Below are 12,212 nucleotides of genomic sequence, written 5' to 3'. Positions count from 1 at the left end.
AAAAGCCAGCTCCACATATTTGAAAGCTCCTTTCCTTCTGACCTCTTTAACCATATGTATAGGAGGGGCAGCTCATGCCTTGCTCAGGAAACAATAAATTAACCACAGGAGGCACTTTTTGGCCACCTGATCCTACCTTCCAATTCTGAGAGTCCAGCTTACCCCTCTACCCTTCTTTCAAGGAAGTGATCGGAGTTTGTTGCAAGACTCAGGACCAATCCAAAAGACAAAGCTTATCCACCTTCTATGCTATCCTAGATAGTGGAGTATGGCTCCCAGAGGAAGGACCAGCGACTTTTCTGGTAAAAGCCACAGTTGGAAGGAGACTCCCTAAAAACACTAGCCAAAAAAGGAAAAACTACAGGGAACCCTTTGAGAGGCCTTAGAAGCGGTATCCCTAGTTGGCAATGATCTGTTTCACCCCAACACTCATGTTCTGGTGCAATGGTCTTAAGAGCACAAACTCCTTGAAGAAGCATTGCTCGAGAATAAGGCTATCCAACATCTACCAACTGCCCCTCTGCTCAGCTTTCCTTTCAGAAAGAAACCAGGTAAGATCTTGCCTCTGTTCTAACCATCATTCTCTTTGTTGCAGTCCCTAATTCTCACCCATTTCCTTCCACTCTTTCCCTGGTATCCAGCACACGCCTTTCCATTCATTGGTCCTTTGTGGTTTGCTTCTGAGAAAAGACACTGTGCAAAGCCATGGTATCTTCTGGATTGTTCCAAAAGACATCTCAACTTTATAAGATCAGCATGTTCTTTCTGAAGGAGCTATGCCACACTAACGCCTCAGGCTAAAGTCCCTGGTCATATACTGGAGGATATTGATGCTCCTCTTCAGAAACTAGCTAGATTCTAAGATCCGCAGCTAGATGAGGAGTGTGCTAAAAGACAAAGTGCCCCAGTTACAGAGATGGGGAGAGGCAGTGACCGTTATCCGTGTATTCACTTCTGGGAAAATGGAAGAAATTCCAAGGCCTGGTTGTCTGCTCCACATTTACTGATTTTGCTAGAGCTATGACACTTGCTCAGAAGTGAAAGAAGCTGGATTTTTGGCAGTGGCAAGATAAAATACTCCAAATCCTGGTGCATTACTCAGCTGAACGTAAATCCCAGTGGTGTGAGCATTGCCTTAAACAATTTAGGTCAAAGGTTTTGGGGGGCTCCTAGTCATGGGCCGTATGGAGGTTTCACACACAGGGCTTGGAGCAGCTGGTCCCAGAGAGGTAAAAAGGAGCATGTAGATACTGAGAGGCCAAGAAGTAGGGTGACCAGATAGCAAGTGTGAAAAATTGGGACAGAGGGTCAGGGGGTAGGTCAGGTGCCTATATAAGACAAAGCCCCGAATATCAGGACTATCCATATAAAATCGGGGCATCTGATCACTCTACCAAGAAGGGAGAGTCCAGCGTTGTAGCCCTAAGAATTGGCTTGAATTGCTCTGTTAACCAGAATACATTTTTCTGCCTACTTCAGGCCAAGCCTGGGTGGTGCTTAAGATAGTGAGCACTATCTGTCAATGTCCTTTTGGGAGGATTTTGAGAGGAGCAGTCAGCAGAAGGCACTTTATTCTATGTTGCATTACTTATTGCTAAGAAGAGATGATTTCATACTTTGTACTTAGTAATCTTGCTACCTTGGTAACCAGTAAAAAAGGAGAGAGAGCCTGTCATACTCACTCATCAGGTCATTGATAAACTCCTATATTCCTGCAAATAAAGCTTTCCTCCCCCCAAAAGTTATCCTTAATTGTAAATGTAGCATCTGGATAGAAATTTCCAAGGGGTCTCTAAAATTAATAGGATTTGAAATGTCATCCCCTAAAACAAAGTTAGAGCTGAATTCTGTGTGAATATTATTAATTATATTGCATCATAAATGCACATGGTACTTTACAAACATGTAGGAAGATGAAGTCCATTGCCTCAGGAACTTACTATCTAATTCCAAGACATACTACAAACTATTAATTTATTATTAGTAATATTCATTATTTATATTATCATAGCACCCAGAGGTCCCTGTTGGGTCCTGTTGGACAAAGCTTTGTACAAACAGGGACACACACAGTCCCTGCTTTTGAAAGCTTTCACTCTGAGAAAAATTGTATAGGCTTTTCTGTAGTACTGTAATATCCAGGCTCCTCTGACATACATTAGTAACTTATCCTCACAGCACCTTATGAGATAGGTCAGAATTATTTTCTCCAGTTTACAGATGGGAAACAGAGACACCAAAAGAGTGCGACTTACTAAGGAGACACCAAGTCTGTAGCAAAGTCAAAAATAGTCCTATTTACGTTACTTGTTAAAATACCGGCATGTTTGGACAGGAGTGGGAAGAAGGCAAACTTGTAACTGGCATTATTACTTGCCTTGCATTAACATTTTGCTTTGTTTCCAAAAGAGCCTCCCAATATTATTCCAGATTTTACAGCAGAAAACCCAACACCGACACTCATGAGGACACATGAAAACAAGACGCATTTTAATTAGAATGCAAACTCTGGCTTTTAACATTTTGGCATGAATGCACACCAGAGAATGAAGTTTTAATGAAATAATCACACCCTGGAGTGTTGAGGGAAGAGGGAGGAGTAGCTAAATTCTACAATGCTCAGAAGTGTGATTATCTCAGGATAATCACCCACCTCTTTGGCATTTTCTTATTGTTATTATAAGCCTTTAAGCTAAAACATGTTAAATGATGATCATTTACCTTCATAGAGCTGTCACAGCCTGAATTCAGTAGTTCTATCTATGTAACTAAATTCAGCAGTTCTATCCATGTAATTAAATTGCTTTTGAATGTCCACATTATGCTCCTTATGTTGGTGGTGCGTGTCCTCACTAGGAGCACTTGCACTGATTTAACTGTCAGTTTGGGGCATTGTGGGACAGCTCTTGAGAGGCAGCAACAGTCCATGTAAGCAATGAAGTGTCGACATTGACACTGCGTCAACCTAGCTACATTGACATAAGCATTCTGCCTCTCACTGTCGTGCTTATTAAGGCCATGTCTACCCTAATGAGCTTACAACAGCGCAGCTGTACCAATACAGCTGTAAGATTGCTTGTGTAGCCGCTCTGTTCTGGTGGGAGAGAGCTCTCCTGTCAACATAATCAAACCACCTCCATAAGCGGCAGTAGGTATGTTGTCAGGAGACACTCTCCCACTGACATTGTACAGTGCACGCTACCACTTATGCCGGCAAAACTTATGTTGCTCGGTGGGGGTTATGTGTGTGTTATTTACACACCCCTGAGCAACATAAGTTTTGCCGACATAAGTAGGGTGACTAGATGTCCCGATTTTATTGGGACAGTCCTGATTTTTTGGTCTTTTTCTTATATAGGCTCCTATTACCCCCCACCCCGTCCCGATTTTTCATACTTGCTGTCTGGTCACCCTAGCCATAAGTGGTAGTGTAGACATGGCCTTAGTGTAGCCACCTACAGAGTTAGGTCAACTTAAGCTGCCTTGCATCGACTTAACTCTGTAGTGTAGACCAGGCCTAATTTAAACAAAATGCTTTCTCTCTTCTATAGGTGTATTGCATAAATACAGATGCAGAGGTCAACAATTGGTAGTATGCAAGCACATCTTTCAATTGCTTTAGAAGGATGCTAACAAAGGGATTGATTTATGTGCAATCAAACATTCCATTTAAGTCCTGCTTTTAAATATGCTATTTCTCTAAAACAAGGATGTTTCAAAGTAAGAGCCCATATGAAACTGTTCATTACTGTGTTAATATATGAATTGCTTGATCCTGCCCTAAAATGAGGTTCAGAGGAAAGACATTCCGATTTTGCAATGATGAAAATATTGGAAGAAATGTAGGCAAGAGGAACTAAAAACAGAAAAACAGAAATCTAAACCTATCACAGAAAGGTGTCTGCTAATAGTGTAGATAGCAATAAAGATAATCATAGGTTGCAGGGGCCATTTGCCATATACACATCAGAGACATTGCCTTTCAAATCAGCATGAAGTCAGAGTACAGTTTATCTCTCCAGGTTGCTTATCAATTACTGCCCCTACTAACTCCCAACACTCATTTCAGATTGTGCAAAACACATTATTTTATTAGCAAATGTTCAAAGAGAAAATAAGAAAATAAGGTAAGTGTAAATTTGCCTAGATGAATAACGGAAAGCATTGCTAAGCTGGCCCTAAACTTAGCTACTAAGTATTGAAATATTTACCTACACTTTACTGTATGGTATTAACTTGTCTTTATCCTCTGGCCCTTGACAAAGTGTTCTCAGGGGGCCTGATTCTGGCCTCAGTACACTGGTGTAAATCGGAAGTAACTCCACTGAATTAATACATGGGTTTTAGCAGTAGGGCTTAAAGAGAGTGAGACCCTGAGTATTAATTTACTTGAAGACAATGTGTTTTGTAATTAATTGGAACTGATTCCAATTAGCTACAGCATGAAAACTAGGCAGGAATTGCTAGAGATAGAAGAATGTTTGATGTGAGGACTGTGGGGAAGCTACACAATAACACTGTTGTAGAGTGGGGGCTGGGGAAGACAGGAGTATGGGGTTGCTCTAGGGTGCCCCATGGGCATAGCAACTCACCTGTAAGGTGGGTCTCATATTGGACCATCCCAATGCTTTTTATAGATTGGTCTGCGGGTTGAGTATGCTGCCCTAAAAGGTGGCACAGGACAGAAGCAGGCCTGGATCTGGGGGGTTTATGTGTGAGTCTCCCTGAAATTGGACAGGGTCTGGATCCAAGGTTTGGGAAGTTTTGCCCATCCCTAGTAGGCAGCATATTTTAAATAAGCAGATCTACATCTGATGTTCTGGCTCCAAAGGAGGCTATTCATGCTGGAAGATCCACAGACCCTGGATGCACAGAAACTCAGCAGAAAAACACCACTTTTTCACCACCAACTTTTTCTTCTTCAGAAGCTATTTAATTTATTTCAGTATTTCACAGTCTTTTGAACAGTCTATTCCATGCCATGAAAGGAATGAAACTGTAGGCACTGTTTGAAGAGTATCTCTAAAATGTTCATATTAAAAGGAATACATTTGTCATGTTTACTGTCTTTCTGCCAGTTGGAGCAAGCTCTGGAATTCTCCCTTGTGAAGTACGGAACCTTGTCAACCCAGCACCACCTGTCTGCTGTGAGTATGCAAGTGTGCCTCTTCCAATAGTGGCAAATCTTTGAAGTTCTTATAATGATGTCCATTTATCAAAAACTTGCTATCTTCAAGCACCCCACCGTCTGGCTCAAATAAATACTGGAGCTCTTCTTTCACCTGCAAGTTCTTACATTTACAGTTGTGTGACTTAAAATATACATTTATTTTACACATCTCTGTATGTTTCATGTAGTGAAGTCATACATCACTCTTACTATAAATTGCTATCTCTATTTCCAGCTTGGAGCTGCCTCAAGACTCCTGCGTTCAATTCCTGACTCCCTCACTTACTCTGGCTTCTAAAGTTGGGTGCTCAGACAATTAGGGCTAGGTTGTACTTTCTGTATACTATAATAAGGATTTTACTTGGGTGAAGGGGCTGTGGGGGAGCAATTTGTAACACCCTATATAGAGTTCCATATACTGCCTCCTGCACATGGAGGGAGGGCATGACCGTGGCGCAGCATAATCGCTGATGCTCCCTGTTGAGATCATCCTGTGGGGAGCCACAGCACCTAGAGTTGGTAGCCTTTATGTGGCCACACAAGGGTGTGATGAGGGGAATCCTTACTCCCTCCTATTCACCTGCATGACTGAGTAAAGACTAGGCACTGTCTAGCTCATAATAGCTTGCAATGTGCTAAGTTCATTTTCAGTTGGTAAAATCACAGAAGCGGTGCTGACGGTCGCCTCTACTCCCGTCCTACTGCAAAGATGCCCAAGGGATACAGGAGCCCAACTCCCTTTAAACTAGGCTGATCAGATAGCAAGTGTGAAAAATCAGGACAGAGGGTGGGGGGTAATAGGAGTCTATATAAGAAAAAGCCCCAAATAGCGGGACTGCCCCTATAAATCAGGACATTTGGTCACCCTACCTTAAACTCTTTTGAAAATCTCAGCCTTGCTCACTACTGCTGATATTAGGGTGACCACCCATCTCGAATTGGGTGGTACAATCTCGAAATGCAGCATTCAAGTCCCAGTCCCGGGCTGAATGAATCCGGGACAGCATTTATTCCGGATTTCCTGTAGTGCTGCTCTGCGCCTGCCCCAGGTTCAGAGGTGGCACTAGCTTCCTCCTGGTGGTGGTGGTGGTGTGGGGGGGCTGAAGTGGGCCTTAACCCCTCCTCCCCCTTGCCCCAAGGCCCTGCTTCCTGGCCAGCCCAAAAGCTGGAGTTGGGCAGTAGTAACAGCCACACAGGGAGCCCGGGCCTTCCACCTGCTCTCGGCAGCACGCTCCAAGGGGCAGGGACATGGGCCAGAGGCTGCTCTCGGGCACTCCCAGTCCCGCACCCAGGGTCTGGAGTTCCTGGGGTTGCCAACTCTGACTGAAGCTATTCCGGGAGATTTTTTTCCCAACATGATATAATGTCACTTTCTTAAAATATCCTGTTAAAATCGCCTGGATTGCTTTCAATAGTCACCAGGAGATCAATGCTGATTCCGGGAGACTCCAGGCCAATCCTGGAAGGTTGGCAACCCTAGGGGCTCCCCGGGTGGCTCTTACCACAGTCTGGCTCTGGCTTCTGGCCTGACCAGGGGGTGGGGGCTTGGGGAGGAGAGGCGGAGCAGGGGCAGGGCCACAGAGGAGGCGGGGCTCCTGCATGTGTCCCACTTTTACCTTTTGAAAAGGTGGTCCCCCAGATATTACAGCAGTCAGTCTGCTGAACTGCTCTTGACTCCCTGCCCCCGTTTAAGGCCGTGGGAGGAGCAGGATAACTTTGCAGCACCATGGGCTTCGAATCAGGGCCCTGGCCAAAAATCTGGAGCAGGGCAATGTGGTGGAGGAGCAGCTGCAGGACACATCACCCTCTGACTTGCGGTGAGTAGAAGCCATTCAGGGATAGATGAAGAACAGGAAGTTGTGAGTGGGTGTGCCTGAGAATGCACAGGTGGCCACAGCAGTGCCAGCAGTATTCGGTCTAATATCACAGATGGCTTAATCAACCTGAATGAGTTCTGTAGTAGAAGCTGTCAGCATGCCTTCACTATAATAGGGCTTATCTCTATTTCCTTTATGCCTAGAGTACTCAAGGAACATTGTGAAAGGCACTTGGGATTAATATTCAGGATAAAACACAGGATCCCTTACAGGAACCTATTGTTTTCAACAAAAATGATAGTTCAAGAAAAAACTGAAAGGAAAAAAAAATGTATCCTGTGCAATGGAGCTGTGCTTCATTTGTAAGGTACAAGAATCACAAACAAAGCAGAGGTGTGATTTAGTAATCATGTAATAATCCTTAAGGAAGCTCCAAGCTCCTTGACTGTAGTATAAACTCCTTTCTAAATTGTGCACAGTTTACCAAGGCTTAAAGAGGCAGTTCTCAGTTAATGTCAATATAAAGTTTTGGGAATCCAAGACTGACATTTTTGCAGCACAGTTCTACTCTACTCAATTAAAAAGGGAGTTGCAGGGTTCCATATGTGTCTCTTGATATCTTCCAGATCAAACATGCTCACTTCAGAGGTAAAAAGATGTTTTTTTCCTAACTCTCAGTTCCACAAGCTCAACCTGGCTCTGACAGTCAAGCTGGAGTCTTTTCTCCTGGTGCATCACCACCAGTAAAAATCAAGAACAGCAAAACAAAACAAAGTGTCCAGCACCAAAAATTACTCTCACAAGTGCCTTTTGTATAATCCCACTGCCTTCAATGGGTTTGCCCAGGCGTAATTGATCATTCCTGTAATTGGAATTTACTACACAAATCTGTTGACGATGCACAACTAAGAGCACATTTAGCTTATTAGCTGAGTTGGCTGTGGAAGTCTAACAGGAGTCAAAACTTAGTCTTCCTCCCCCATACTCCCTCCAAACTAAAATAAGCAGACAGGACTCTGCGTACACACAGGGAACTGATCTAATGTCTTCCAGAAAGGTGCCATTTTTACATAGTCATCTTCCAGAGCAGAACTGCACTTTAAAAGTTTGATTAAAGGGGCGATTGCTGGCAATCTCAAGTGTGCAGATGTGTGCCAGGAAACTTCAGGTCTGTGAGGAAGGATTCCAAGTCTAGTTTTCCTCACAAAGCCCATGCAGAAGCATCTGTGCAGAATTGTCCATGACAGGAGCTACGGAGTGGCTTTCTAGGAGAGAGAGGCTAGTGTTCAGGGGGATGTGGGCTGCACATCTTCAGGCGTGGGTATGCCCCCAACAATGCAAAATCAGCTACATATTCACCTTTGTGGAGATTATTTTACAGAGGGAGGGAATCTGAGCATGTGCTGCTGCCAGCTCTAATATGAAAGCAAATAACAGAATGCAGAAATGTAGGGCTGGGCTTCCATTGATTTAAATGAAGCTTTGTTGATTTGCCCCAGCTGAGGATCTGGTCCAATATCTTTTTATAGTAATACAGTAGTACAAACCATAGGAAAAATCTTCAGAGCATAGGATCCACCCACATTAATCTTCTCTCTTTCTTGCTTTTCTTCCTCCATCCCCTTCATCTTTTTTTTTTTAATTCTCTTTATATATTTTCAATTTTCAAGTTTTTGACCAATGTGTTTCAGGTGATGCCATCTGGTGATGCCTCCCTTCTGTTCTCCTTTCTTGGTTCCCCCTTTGTTTTTCTCTTCCTGTCTCACTCCTTTCCTGCAGTTTGTAAACTGAGCAATGCAGTGAAAGTGATGCCATCTGGGCTTTCCTAAGCACTGTCCATCACTCCTCAACATTGGAATCAGCTTTGACACACAAAGAACTTCCTGGACTGAAAAAGTAAGTCACATTTTGCCCTGCGCATATCCCATTCAACTCCACTGAAAATCAATCAAGGAGTTATGCTGGCTATAGTTCAGAACAGTATTGGTGCTTTTCTGGTGCAATGTATTCTCTCTCACTTCCCGGATCTGATTCTCCTTTTACTCATGCAAGTTTATTTCCACTGAGGCTGATTCTCCTTTCTTACACTGGTGTGAATCAGCAGTAATTCCATTTAAACCAGTTTTTATACCAAAGCAAAACTGGAACAAATGAGAGGAAAACCAGCCTATTAACATAATAGACTTACTCCTGATTTACACCTATTTGAGAAGAGAATCAAGCCCTATGCCTCCCTTCTGTTCTCCTTTCTTGGTTTTTCGCTTCTTGTCTCACTCCTTTCCTGCAGTCTGTGAACTGAGTAATACAGTGAAAGTGAAGGCCACTTTTTAACGTCTGATTTCTAAATGCAGAATTTTAATGTAATGTTCTCAAAGAATTTGGCAGATTGTGCTAGCTTTCTGCAGCTACTAGTCATTACTAGGCTAGATCTTCAGTCAGTGTATATCAGGATCAGTGCATTGACTGTCAACTGAGTAAATTAATAAGGCTGAGATTTTCAAGAGCTAAAGGGAGTTAGGTGCCCACCTTTCATTTGATATTCAATAGGACTTTGGTGCCTCACTCCCTTAAAATACCCCAGCCTAAGTGTTTTAAAATGCCCTTCTTTGTGTCTTACTTACCAATGACAGGTAGCATTAACACTCAAGGTAGGTGAATTGCTGGAAAGCCAAAGAAAAACCTTTGCAGAATTTCTGTAGATTTCTATAGATTGACAGGAAATCCCCACAGATTTTTTTTTCTGGCCCGACCTGTGAAATCAAGTAGCAAGTGTGTGTTTGGGTTTTTTTATGCAGTTAGCTGTAATGGGTCAGATCTTGCCAGTGCAACGCGCACAGAACTCACACTGACGTCAATGGAAGTTCTAAATTTGGGTTCATGGCAGGACATATGACCCAGTTTTATGCTCTTTAGGGACTGGAAAGCAGAAACTTTAGTTAATGGGACACAATGTGTCTAGGTCTTGTAAGTACAATTCTACTCTACAAAACGATCATGCCAAAATGACTTCCTCTGCTTTGTTAGCCATCAGGCTGGCTTCTGTGAGTGTTTAAAGTCCTATCTGCCCACTTTAGTGATACAAATACATTTGTATCAATTTTCTCTCCTAAAGAGACAACAAGAGAGAGAGCTGGATTCTGTTCCTACAGTGCATCAGTGAACTAACTGTTTGTTAAATTACAACGAGAGGGTCTTTCATCAGTGCTGGATCCCTGACAAAGTCCCAGCAGTATCAATGAGGGCATAATATGAACACGATGGGGTATGACAAGTGTCTGTGAAGGTATGATTTCACCTGCAGATTCTTCACTACTGGTGATGATGCACTGGAAGAACAGAACTTAGCTTGATTTTAGGTCTCGAGGGGTTTGTGGAGCTGGCAATTAGGGGGAAAGCTTTTTATTTATAAATGAGCACATTTGATCTGGAAGCCACTGAGAATCAATAAACGTGGGGCACAGTGATGCCATTTTTATAGTCTGTTTTCAAAGTATAATCACCCTTTAATTGGTCCTACTGGTTCAGTCTATCTTCAGCTTCCTTTTTGTGTACTCGGTGTTTTGTTAGACGAGGAAAAATGAGGAATATAAAAATGAGACTGTCTTTTCATATCCTTTCAAGCCATTGAGAGAGTTTAAAGGCATTCAATACCTGACAGAAACCGGACTTAAAACAAGTTACAAGTTAAACAGAACTTTTTTTTTATATAAATTCAAAAAGGAACAAAAGGGAAGCATCATGTTCTGTGTATTGTAATACCCTGCCTACCTTTTTGTATCCTTTCTTTTTGTTAATACCCAAACCACTCAACAGCTGTTAATGCTATAAAGCTAGTCCTGCAGTCCTTACTCAGTTCTTATTCACTGACTTTGATGGGAATTTTGCTTGAGTAAGAATTGCATAAGGACTGCAGGGTTTGGCATACAATTCATTGATAATCTGCTTTCAGTATAGCAGTAAGGGCCAGATTCTGATCAGAGTTACACTGATGTTACACTGGTGTACCTCTATTAGCTTCCATGACGTTACTCCAGATCTGCACTGACATATCTCAAGCAATGCAAGTATCAGCTAGTCTGCTATAAATTGTAAAGTCTGCCTTTTGAATACTGTAGGAACTGACAATTATAAACACAGATTAATAGCTTATAAAGCCAGAAGGGCCCACCTTGTCTGACCTCTTATATAACACAGGCCATATAATTTCATCATGATGATGCACATTTGCTCTCTTCAAAGACTAAAACAAGCTTCAGCTTTAATCATGATGGTTTCATTTTAGAATGGTCACAAATGCAAAATGGCCATTTTATTGTAGCCTTTTGGTTCCAAATGAATAAATCAAATGTGATTTACTATGTTAATCCTTTATAAGTGGTGCTTTGTTATGGACATACTGTGCAGGATGTGCTCTTCTAACACAACTATGAAGGTTTTGAAATCCATTTGAGATCTTGCATAAAAGGATTTAGAATAAGTACAGGGGGCCTAATTCTCCCTACCTGACACCTTGTGTACTCATTTACACCTGTGAACAAAGCCTGATGCCATTCTCATTTGGTATAGTTTTAACCTCATTTTGAACAGGTGCCAATCACCATGGATGGTACAAGACTGTGGAAGGATTTTATGCTAATCTAGAATAATGTAATTTAAAAAAATAATTTTTGGTTACAAATTTTGAGTCAGATACTCAGTCAGTGCAAATCAACATATGGTAGCTCTATTGGCTTTAACAGAACTAAACCAGGGTATATCAGCTGAAGCTCTGACCTTGTATTTTAAGATCATTAGAAAAAGGTCCCACACTGACAAAACTGGAAACCATAGGCTTGTCCACATGTTGGGGTGATGTGCTACCAGGGTATGAGCACATTGCATATTAATTGGTCCATGTAGACCCTGTTGGTGCACAATAAGGCTCTCTAATGTGCTTTAACATAGTCGCAATACATTAAATCACACAAAGAATCTTTAGTGCACGCCAGCCCAGTTTACACAGACCAATTAATGCGCAACATGTTAGCATGCTTCAGAAATCACACTCCTGTAATGTAGACAAGCCCGTAGTCTGCAGTATATCCACAGAACAGGCCTAACTCAGGTTATGGCAGTGTGAGTTACCCACATTGCCTCATTCACATGCCTAAGTGTCTTCTATTCGGTGTCCAAATCATTTCACTCCTTTGCCTCTCTGCTGTGGATGTGTGAGAGAATGCCAGTTA

Source organism: Mauremys reevesii, linkage group 3 (assembly GCF_016161935.1).
Source record: "Mauremys reevesii isolate NIE-2019 linkage group 3, ASM1616193v1, whole genome shotgun sequence".
NCBI classification, from domain to species: domain Eukaryota; kingdom Metazoa; phylum Chordata; order Testudines; family Geoemydidae; genus Mauremys; species Mauremys reevesii.
The sequence above is the reverse complement of the archived record's forward strand: the minus strand, read 5'-3'. Positions refer to the sequence as shown.